Consider the following 12208-nt stretch of genomic DNA (forward strand, 5'->3'; position numbering starts at 1 on the left):
ACACTAATTGTTCCAGAGGCCTGTACAGAGAAAGCTTCCCCTCATCACTCACTTGCTTGACCTTCTCTTTAGGCAGAAATACCTGTGGAGACCACAGGATCTAGGTTGGGAGAATCTTCTGCCTATCATGTTGAATGACTTTTCAAAAGCTATATTGGTTTGACTGGTGATGTCTATATTCATTGTTTCTTTATCAAGTCCATGATTTTTAATGTATAGCAAAGTAATGAATTTAAGCTCCCAGGCCTATCTTTTGAAGGTGTTGTGCATGTTTCCTTTTAGGTTCTCCCTCCTGCCCCAAAGACAAGTCCATTGTAAGGGTGGTTGAGCCCAGCAATGGGGCAGCGGACTGAGCTGAACACTGGCTGAGGAAGAGCCCCAGAGAGGATTGGAAGGATTTTTCTTTCTGCTAAAGATATTTTCCGGCTGTTAGTTTGAGACAATTGGGACCCCAGAAGGGGTGAACTACAGATGTGACCTGGCTGGAGGGCCTAGTTACCAGGCACAGAAACCTCTACAGCACGGGGGTAACAGTTGGCAAGGGGTGCTAGTCCTGCCAGAGAGCTGTGCGGCACACCTGGCTGTAAGAAGGCAACTAGCCATGACTGGACTCGATTACACCAGTGAATGAAAAAAATACATTATTCATCCTGCTCTTGCCATGATTCCTGTGGAACCTGGGCTCCTGACTGCTCTTGGATTGGTGGAAAGATCACTGGCTCTGGCTCCAAGGGCCTCCTAGCAGTGTTTATAACTCAGCTCACATGGCAGTAGTTGAGTTTAGGTGCTATTGGAGGCTTCCTTGTCTGCAGTCTATTCTGGAGCCCCACAGGGTGCAGTTGTGGTGCCGTCGACCTGAGAAGAGCAGAGTGAGTGCACCAATGAATGTGTATGCACGGTTTCCTCTCACATCACCACCCTCCAGGGGTGGCCCCCTTGTTCTTGCACAGCATTGCCTATTTCATGGCTGCATTCCACTGTTCAGATATATTGAGCCAGTGAGGAATGCTCTCCAACTGCTTCAGACGCCCACCTGCGTTTGGAAACACAGCAAATACAGGCTAATAGCAGTCTACCAGCTACTGGTACTGTGTGCCCACTCTCTACCAACACATCTTGATTTAAATAAGAAAAGTAATAGAGGCTAGAAGACAAGGCCTCAGGTGGATTTGGGCTTATGTGGTGCCTCGTTGAACTATAGCTTGCTGTTACCCTTACAGGTATGGAAGAGCAAGAAACTCCAAACAAGCTAACTTCAGCTTGAAGAAAGAAGGGAAGGACTCATCTTCCCTGCTAGCGCACTACTGCCCCAGAGACCATTCAGGTGATACAAAGAAGAGTGAACCTAACCCAACAGAGCCTGAGTAAGTTTGGGCCTCAAGCTGTGCCTAGGAGATAACTCAGTCACAGTTTGACATCTTGGGGATGACCCCCTGGCCAGAAATTTGGAATAACCAAAGAATAGACAGACATACCCCAGAAAATCCAGCTTGGGTCTTATACATTGTCCTCAGCTTCCACTGCCCTTCTGTGGTTTAAATTTCAGGGAGATGTTCTGCACCTACAAACGTAAGGCAGCTCCTTGCCTTTCCACATGCTGAGAGTACAACACAACGTTTTACTGTGCTTTCTCTCTCTTTCATGGAGACTTTTACTCATGCTTTGATGTTATCTTGACAATGAAATAAACAGGCTAGAATCAAAGCGCCTTTAAAAATTATATTTTATTTGGGGATAGAAAACAGAGCAAAGTACAGAATTGCAGAGAAGCAAATGTGAAATAAAAGTAAATGGTCTGCAATAACTATTCACATACAGACCAAAACAAAAACGGTAACATTTCCTCTCACACTCTGAAATGACAAAGCCTGTTGTGCTTTGCTCATGTTAAATGTGTAGCTTAGACTCAGTCAAAGTAACAAAAGCACAGTAGCAAGATAATAGGATTTGTTTTATGCTTCATGGCAGTGTGATTTAGAAGTAAGTTTTCAGATCAGTAATGATTTTAATATCCAGCTTGCCATTTTCCATGTCCCTTTTATGTGAAGGATCCCGAGGCTTCAGAAAGAATCAGATGTATGTGAATAACGGGAATAGCTAAAATTTTACTAGGAAATATTAATAAACTAACCATGGAGTTCAGAAGGCATTAAACCCTCAAGCTTTAGGCACAAGGTAACTGTTACTGGAACTTGGAAGCAAACTTTTCCCCGTGTGAAGGTTCTCTCATAACTCCTTATTGCAGTAGTTCCTTCCTCTGAAACAGATTTCTTCCTCTGAAGCAGTAGTTACTAGCCACTATTGGACACAGGACATGGCAGTAGTTGGGCTGACTCCTATGCAAGGAGAGTTACAGCTTCACTTTCTAGTCTAGCCTACCCCTGCAAAGGCACCTACACCTTGGGCCGTCAGGAGAATCATTGCTTTATATGGGAAGTAATGAGACCCCCGCCCCCAGGTACATATATGGTCTCCATTACCATCAGTGTCAGCACCTCAGTCTTTAATGTGTATCTCTCAATGGTGTTATCCTCATTGTGCAAATGGGAGACCTGAGGAGAAGTGACTTGTCCAAGGTCACACAGGAAGTCTGTGGTAGAACAGGGACTTGAGCCCAGGTCTCAGCAGTCCTACACAAGTGCCCTAACCACTGGGACATTCTTTCCTTTCTCTAAAAAGTTCAGTTATATCTGCTATAGGATAAATTCCCAACTACAACTGATTTTGCTTTGGTGGTAGACTTTGGAGCTAAAAGATTAGATTCATGCACTCAGTCCAAGTTCAGGCGGGTGCAAAACCTTTTGGCCAAATCCAACTGATGAATGATGAACATCCTATTTATGGGTGATGGGAAGATTCTAGTTTTAATCTGAAATCACTTGAACTCATTCTGTTCATTTTTGTTTGGTTAGTGCTTAATACATGCAACACTGCACATTCCTCTGGGCAGGACCAAGGCCAAAACGTCTACAAAGATCACGTGATTTAGCCAGTACAATTTTACCTAACTCCCCCTCCACTGTAGTGGCCTTGCTCCTGCTTACGCTAATCAGAGTTAATGGTATTGTCACAAACTCAAAAGTCCACACTTTTTGTCATGAATATGATCTTTAATAAATGGAATAATGCACCGTTTTACAGCAAGCCTTTTAAACCTAAAGAATAGTCTTTAAATGTTCTTATCCCTGTGTTTGTATCAATACAATCTCTTCATTTAGGTTCATATGTAACAAAGCATTTTCTTACAAGTATTCATAGAAAACTCTGTAGTGGCTTAACGATGTCAGCTTTCATAGTGGCATCCACAGATGATTAGAAAAGGAAAAGTAATTAGCTTTTTAGATTTCATACTCACACTGTTCCATAAAACACAACTTATACAGCATAGCGAGGTACTGGGCAGCTTATACAAAAGGAAAATAACAAAGTAACTCTTTATAAATTCATACATGATATTTCATCTGTAATTTGAGAGAAGAAAACCCACAACAATATCCATTAGCAAAAGGGTTCTGATGATACTCCAAAATTATTATTTTAGGTTTTTTCCCCCCAGAAAAACTTATTCAGAAATTAATGCTCTCTAGGTTATAGTTTTCCTTTCTTTCATAAGGAGAACAGTAGTTTCACATCTCCACACTTCAGCTTCTGTAAAATACCAAACCCTACAAATCAGTGTTTGGCCATTGTCCTTGTATATCGGGGTGGGGGGAAGTAACCACCAACAATTGTAAGGTATGATTCCAGCATATATAAATGTGAACACAGCGTATTTTCCTTTAGGAAAAGAAGCAGACAAGAAAAAATTCATACAAAAATCTTTTAAAATATATTTTGTGTGTGTGTGTGTGTGTGTGTGTGTGTGNTGTGTGTGTGTGTGTGTGTGTGTGTGTGTGTGTGTGTGTGTGTGTGTGTGTGTGTGTGTGTGTGTGTGTGTGTGTGTGTGTGTGTGTTTATTAATCTCATAACTATTTCCTTTCCTTTCAGTGGTGACCGAACATGCATGTGGTAGCCTAAGACATACTACGATTAGGCTGCAGACTACATCATCATCAGGTTCTGAATACAAGACTGAATCTTGCAAATTACTACTCTGCCTGAAAAATGAGTAAATCAGCTGTGAGAAGCTAGCTTTTGGAAGCCCCCCAGACTACTAAACTCTAAAGAAGGGAGCTAGTTTCGATCTTTAACAAAACGGCAAAAGTGTGGAAATGGCCACGACCTTTCATTGTCAATTGTAAAACAGCCAATTAGCCACCCCTACAACTCCGCCCCCTTGTCCCCAAACTCCTGGGTTAATTTACCCAAGAGAATGGAAGAGATTTGAAGGAGCTTTTCCAAACCTAGGCCAATTACTGAATTTGCTGAAACATGGATTAGGTATTGAAATTACCTAGAATAGCACCTTTGGAATCACTGTCAACTTCAATTACAGGTCAGCAGTTCATTGGGTTCTGTTTTATTTTGCAATTATGTAAATTAAACCACTTGAGTAAGATTATTTAAAGTGGCATTGGCATGTGCAGTAAAGTAAAACGGGTTTAATATGAATCCTGGACAATGGCTGTGCCTACATCAGAGCCCAGAGCACTATAAAGGAACCTTACAGTTAATGAGAAACAGGCCCTTTATCTTCAAATGTCCTGCCAGTGCTCCCACTGGGGCAGCTTTAGTTAGATTATCTAACCCTGCTCAAAATGGCAGCACCCAGAAGTGGCCTGTGTACACTGGCATTCCCACTATTGGAGCTGCACCAGTGGTAACAATGATGAGAAATTATAAAAAGGGGGAAAACCTGCTGTAAAGAAGGCCAGGGGGTCTGATCTTGCTTCCACTGAAATCACTGGCAAGACTGCCTCTGACTTTAATGGAAATTGAATAAAGTCCTATACAAACTGTTTCTTAGACAAAGTTATACCAAATAGAATTCCCATTTGAATTCCCAGGAGAGCCAAAAACTTGATCTTGCCAGAAGTCATTGGAAGTTTTGTCATTGACTTCAGCAAGAGCAGAAGGAAGCCCAAAATATTACATCTGTTTAATTATTATTTTATACCAAAACTAAACTACATTTTAAAAATTAAACACACAAAACCAAACCGATATATTCCTGACGTGAAGCTTTGTATAACTTTTAACCCAAGAAGAGAATTTTTTTTTCAGTAGATTTAAGGCCCTGTGAAAAAATGGATTTATATTGGAACTGCACACAAAGGTCTTGTAAAAGAAAATGTCAAATATTCTTTAAATATCTTAGATTTATTTCAGACTTAATTTTAACGTTCGGAGTGTAACTTAAAAAAACCCCCAACAACCTTTAATTATTCAGCTTCAAAGGCATTTCATATCGACTGTATTCCCCATTTTTTACCTTCCTTCAAAGTACACGCAGTCTAGACACAGTCCATGACCAGGTTCTATTCTGAGGGCTATTAAGTATTGAGGAGGAATTGTATTAGTTTCATAGTTGTAGTCCAATTTCTATTGCAATATGGAGAAGATGCAACTTAAAAATGGCCTGTGAAAAACTACATATTTGATCAGGACATTGTATGTGCCTATTTCATACCCACCTCATAGTATTTAAAAGTGGAATTAATGAATAACACATATGCATCTAAATACACACAATATTTCAAATACAAAAATATGTTATGGCTCCATTGCAGTATGTATAGCTTTTGCAGTAAGAAAAGGTTAAAAGTAATGCATACAAAATGTGATGAGCAACTGAGAAATACAAATCTACCTAACTGATGTGCTGCGCACCTGTGTGCAAAATCCACGATCTAAATTTAGAGGAAGTGCTGAATGATCTACAGCCCAGTTTTCATAGGCTAATGAGATGTCTATCTGTGGGTGAATGTTTTGTTAGATTGTTACAAATGAGTTCTGACATCTGGATAAGGACACGGCCTACGGATTTACTCTGTACTATAGATTGTTTTAATCTTGTTTTTTCCTTTATCATTTTCTCTGTGGTAGCAATAAGGAACTATTATTTGGTGCATGTACTTAGACACCAACTCTGTGGGTGCTCCGGGCCTCAAGCACCCATGGAAAAGAAATAGGGGATGCTCAGCATCCACCAGCCACACTGGTTCCGGCCCCTGGGCTGGCTGCTGATCAGCTCTCGAGCTGGCCGGAGATGCTGGAGGGGAGGGGCAGGGAGGAGGGAGTGGCGGTTGGGGCAGCCTCAGGAGAGGGAATGGAGAGGAGTGAGCAGTAGGGGGCATTAGGGGAGGCGTGAAGTTGGGGCCTCAGAGGAGGGTGTGGGGCAAGGGTGGAGCACCCACTGAGAAAAACAAAAATCAGTGCCTGTGTGCATGTATAAATCACAGCATAATGTAAAACACTTTTCCTGTATTGACTTACGGGTATGAATTTTACTCATGACAGATGTTCAGGTTGCAATTTCTGTGTTAATGGCTGGCCCATGGTTTACTAACTCTTTTTATATGTACCAAAAAAGGTGGGAAGCAAATTTCATTATGGATAAGAGGTCAAATCCTGAGAGGTGCTAAGCACCTGTAACGACAGATTTTATAGATCAAAGTCAGGATCTGGACACTGTGAATGTAAATCTATATTCAAAAATCAAATAACATAAAAGATAACACAAAGATACATTGTTCTGACACATTTTGGCAGTAAAACACACAGCATACATACTATTTCCAGAAAGGCTATGCTGTATAGATAATGTTAAGGGACAAAATAGTTGTGATGTTTTCATTTTTTATCACAGTACAAAATGACCATCTGAATATATTTCCATGAGTGTTACACTAGTGGAATATGTATATATTTAATTTCTCTCTCTCAAAAGTACTTTAGCAATATCATTAGAACACATGGAGGGCTCCAGCAAACTGCATGGCCCTGAAATTATGCAGCATATATATTATGTACATAAGATGTATCTGCTGAGTAAGAATATAGTACTTATCAAATTTTGTTTGATAATCTCTTCCATACATGTCTATGTTCATGTCTTTTTTAATATATGTATCTTTTCCTGTAGCATTCAGGAATAAAGAGCTTTTCTGGAGTAAGTTGTTGGGTGGAAGGATAGTTACTTTCTAAATAACTCCATATCAAACATTTTTCAGTTTATCCCTGAAACCCACTAACATCCCTCTCACTTTTGTTTCTGCCCCAATAAACTTTGAAAAAAAAACAAAACTAAAACCAGGTAATTTCCTAGATGTGAATGAATGACACAAAAGACTGAAGTGAACTATTATATTAACAAAACATAATACAGACAAAATTTGTGGTTTTTACAATGAAGTATTCCCAGGGTTGGAAGGTGATATAATCACAATGCATCCTGGTTTTCTTTTAAATGAAGTATTTCTTTACTTTTAGTTCTGCAATTTAAATACACCTGGGAATAGCAAGAGTGGGATTATCTTTTAATTATTTAGCTAGTGTGCACATATGCATTTGTGGAGCACTATCTGGAACATTTCCCCTGAATTTCCTCATAATCTACTCATAAATTTCTATTTTTGTTCAAAAGAAAATAAATCTATCACACATATGGCTAGAATTCCTATTCTCAAATCTAAGCGTGTGATGTGATAAATAACTTCACAGGAGTAGGAAATGTGTGAACAGACAACACATTTGCATGGACAAGTCCTTTAGATTTCATACGTGTGATTTTCTAAAACCAATAAGATTTCTGAGTGGCCTATACACAGATAGGTCATCTGTGTTTGTTGTAACATTTTACTTGAATTCCATATTAGAAGTGAACATATAAAATATTCTACCATTGCTTATTTGATATTAGCATAATCCATTGCTATTTACATTATCAGTCTATTGTCATTTTGATATATTTATATTGTCTGCAATGTGCATTTTGAAAAATGGTAATTTATCAATTTTCATCATTATCCATTGATGTATTTATTTATTTTTTAAGAACAAAGAAATAAACTGGACTTTCCAAAACTGATTTACTGTACATTAGTTAACAAACAGGTTTGATTTGTAGAATTCTCTCTCGTATTTGACTTGACCTTAAGTATGACTCTCCAAGGTACTTTTGTGAGCTATAATTTAATGTCATTTAATTACAGGAATTGTTTTCTGTGGAAAAGATAAGATTACCTACTGTGAGCAAAACAAAGGCTTTGCTAATTATACATCAGAATTAAGCCATATTTAGTCTCACCTCATCTAATGCTGCAAAATTAGAACATTTTAATATATACCTAACATCTGTATGGCTTGACCTTTAGAAGTAATAAAGCTGCTCCTTTTGATCTAGAATTCATATTGGGATAAAGTGTACATATTTCTACTATGTTACTAATGATATTTATCCATGAGAGATTATACAACAGATACTTTCTGACAATTGTGATTTACCCCAAAGGTTTTCAACAAAAGGTTAGAGAAAGACACGAGAAAATGTGAAAGTTATATTTGCTTGAAGGATGTTTAGGGAAAATTGCAGAATGCCAGAAAGACTCTTCCACCTGGTACAGTGATTTTATTAAACCTTTGATTGCATCAAGCATAAAAAGTTTGAATTCTTACAGAGGATTGGCCTAAAACAAAAGCTACAAGACTGGTGTAATCAGCCTTGGCAAAAGCAGCCTTGGCAGAAAGCAGTAGTATTTAGAGAAAATAATTTTTCTTTTCCTATCATGTTTCAACTGAAGCCATGTCTATACGTACAGCTGTGCTGCTGCAGCACATCTGGTGAAGACACTCTATGCCAACAGGAGAGAGCTCTCCCATTGGCATAATAAACCTCTTCTGCCAGTGGCAGAAGCTATGTCAGCATTAAAAGCTCTCCCACCGACATCCCAATGTGCACGAGTGCTTATGTCGGTGTAACTTATGTTGTGCGGGGAAGATGGAATATTCACACCCTGACCGACACAAATTTTGCTGGCATAGGCTGTAGTGTAGACAAACCCTTAGAAAAGTGTGAGAGAGTGTGATACAGAGGCTCCTTGGCAAAGGGCCCCTGTTCTTTGCAAACATCTCTGACCTCAGACCTGACAAACTCACTGCACCAAACACATCTTACAGGATATTTATCCATAAAGGGTAACAAAAGATATCTATAGAAAGCTCATAACTTGTCAAGACTCAATCATTGCGAGATGTATGTACGGATATTTAAGAAATAATGTATTTATACTGAAAGTATTGGAGTAAAAGTTAGTCACCGGAGCAACATGTTTCGATGATGTCTCATTCAAGCAAGAGGGAGTTGTCACCCCTCCCCAGTCAGCTGGCAAGGCAATGCAAATGTCTATTATCTAACTTGGCCACATCCCAGAACAGTCAATGAAAACCCTCAAAGACAACTGCCAATGATTGAAACCACTTGGAGGTGAAAAGGAATATTACAGCAGGCAGGATATCACCAGGGCTATGAATAAGACAAAAGAGCGAAAGGCACTCTGGATCCATTCACTGAGGAAACCACTTACGGAGCAGGGGGCTTTCATGAACATTTAGATCCTGATTGTTGTGACACCAGCCAGCTCAGCAACTGACTGAACCCTGGAGGGAAAGACTATCTTATTATATAGGAAAGGTAATCATTGGTAAGTGTAGACCCAGGTTTGCTGTGTCATAAGTTGTTTCTATCACTTTCTCTCACTTCTAGTGAAATCTTTATTCTTTCTTAAATACCCCTAGTTTTGTTTTAGTCTGAATGCTCACAAGTGCTGTGTGGTTTACAGGTGCCGTGATTTAAAATAAAATGGGCGGGTCTGGAATTTTTGTGAGTAGCTAATGTTAGGGGCTGGATATCGCCGGGGAATAATTCAAAAGGACTCAGGGATTGGGGTGCAAGGTGAAGTTAGGGATGGCATAGCTCAGAGAAGAGTGCGTGAGCGGCTGAAAGGCTCATGGTGTCAAGGAGCTGACACCCAGCTACCATAAGAAAGACTCCCTCTTGCTGGAGGTAGAGGGCAATCAAGGTGACACACAGTCCTGAGAACTGTGCCCTGAGAACTGTCACAGAGTGTTTTACAGATGTGTTTTAAACTAACACTCTGAAATGATGATAAAGGTTACACTTAAGGCAAAGCAAAAAGTCACTAGAAGAGATGTGAGCAATCTTCATTATGCATATGATATCGTGATTGTTGCAAAAAACAAAGTATTGTACTCCAGAAATTCACACATAGACCCAAAAAGTGTGAAGAATTTCAAGTGAGGTAAACCCCAAAAGAAACAAAAAGCACAGGCAATATTATGACTATAGTGCCAAGAATTCAGATCGGCGTGTAATGCAAGCCAAGTGAGCAAGTGGCAAGTTTTCAGTATCTGGGATGTAAGATTGCAACAGATGGCAAGCAGGAGAAAGAACTGAAAATAAAATGGAGAAATTTTTTAGTAACATAAAGAGAAGCAGCTGTATATTTATACATTAGGTTAACAGAATTGTGCCTAAGAGAAAAGCAGGGGCCTTTATTTGGGTGTAAGGACCTGGGCAGTGCTTAAAGAGCTGGAGGCCAAATTCTGCCGATTTACACTCCTGCAACTATACTGGGCTAGAGTCTGATTTCAGTTACACCAGTATAATAGCAGAGTAACTCTGGATTTATACTGGTGTAACTGACAGCAGAATCTGGCCTACAGCATTTAGGAAGCAGGATAAGATGCCAGAAAGAGACAGGAATACAAACAAGGAAGCTTGGAAACAGAGTCAGATATGGAAGGCCATATATTACATATGGCAGGAATCATCAGAGGCTCAAAGAGAGTTACAAAAAGTTACCTTATAGGGAAAGATTGTACCAGAGCAATATCAAGGAAATTAATGGTCTTGAAAGGACAGAAAATCAGATTCAGTCAGCTGAAAAAAGGCAAGTTTGGTGGCAAATCTTGACTGCCAGCATCCTGCCATAGGAATTTGGCATGCTGACTGAATCATTTTTCCACAGTTTTTTAAGGTGTTGGAACATGAGCCATTTTCAAATACAGCTACAAAGCTTTGCTCAGTGCCACACCACGCTAGATACTTCAATTTTTTAGCTAATTACTTCTTATAAAATTTATTTCAGCAGGGGAAATAATCACTCTTGAGACACCGGCCTCATGTGGGTGGAATGGCCAGTAAGGAAGTAATTACTTCTTTTTAAATAGACAAGTTCTATTACCCTGGGAGGAAGTTGTGGTCACTCACCTCAAGAGATTAATGGTCACAATACATGAAGTCAATGTATATAGTGTTACATATGTTCTGAGTGTTTTCACCATAAAAAATTTAAATCTCTCCCACATGGCCATAACTTTTAAAAGTGTATGTTTAAAATTCTAATAGCAAGATGAATTAAGAGGTCTATACAAAACTCTAAGAAAACTAGTTTTCACTTTACTCAGCTGCTGCCAATTAGGATAAACATACTTCCATATGCAATTTGATGGACATGGCTCCAGACCTCAATATTTACCTCTGCGGAGGTATTTAATAGACGCTTAGCTGCTCATCACATGAATCTTTTGTGTCAATCATAAGTCAGGCTTTTTTCTCTTGTAAGTAACAAAATGCAACCTACTTATACTCAAGATCTTAGTAGGACAGTTCATTAGGATTTCTGATAAATACACATTAATAGCAATCAATAAAAAATGTTCATAAATATAAACTGTGAAACTGCAGCAAAAATTAAATGGAAAGATGGCAGACTTACTTTGTTTCCTCACATTTTGTTCAACACTGTCTTGCTTAGAGCTTCCCTTTCTAGTGTCATGTCTCCTATGAAGGAAACTGGTTAACATATGGAAGGTTGAAAAGAAAGGCAGCTGAAATCATATTTTGTTTGTTCCTTTTAAAAGTCCTTTCAAGGTGGGGAAAATTCATGCATTTTCCATTATAATCTTAGAGCTCATTGATAGATATAGGCAGCTGCTTCAAGCTGGCTATGGTGTGCAAAGTTCACTGTCATTAATGACCGACTGCCAAACTGTCAGGAAAAAGTTAACCAATACTCACGAAGAGGGGGCGAATGTGTGGCAGTTTTATAAACACACTTCCCAATAAAGCATACTGTGAACTATAGACTATTGCACATTTCAACATAACACAAGAAAAGTAGGGCGTTCAAAAGATAATACACTCTGTAACATAGAAACATACTAATTAACTTGTGCACAGAAAAGAAAACATGGGTACAAGACACCACTGCAGTCAAACCTGTCTTAGGCCTGGTCTACACTACGC

Source organism: Chelonoidis abingdonii, chromosome 10, assembly GCF_003597395.2.
Source record: "Chelonoidis abingdonii isolate Lonesome George chromosome 10, CheloAbing_2.0, whole genome shotgun sequence".
NCBI lineage: Eukaryota > Metazoa > Chordata > Testudines > Testudinidae > Chelonoidis > Chelonoidis abingdonii.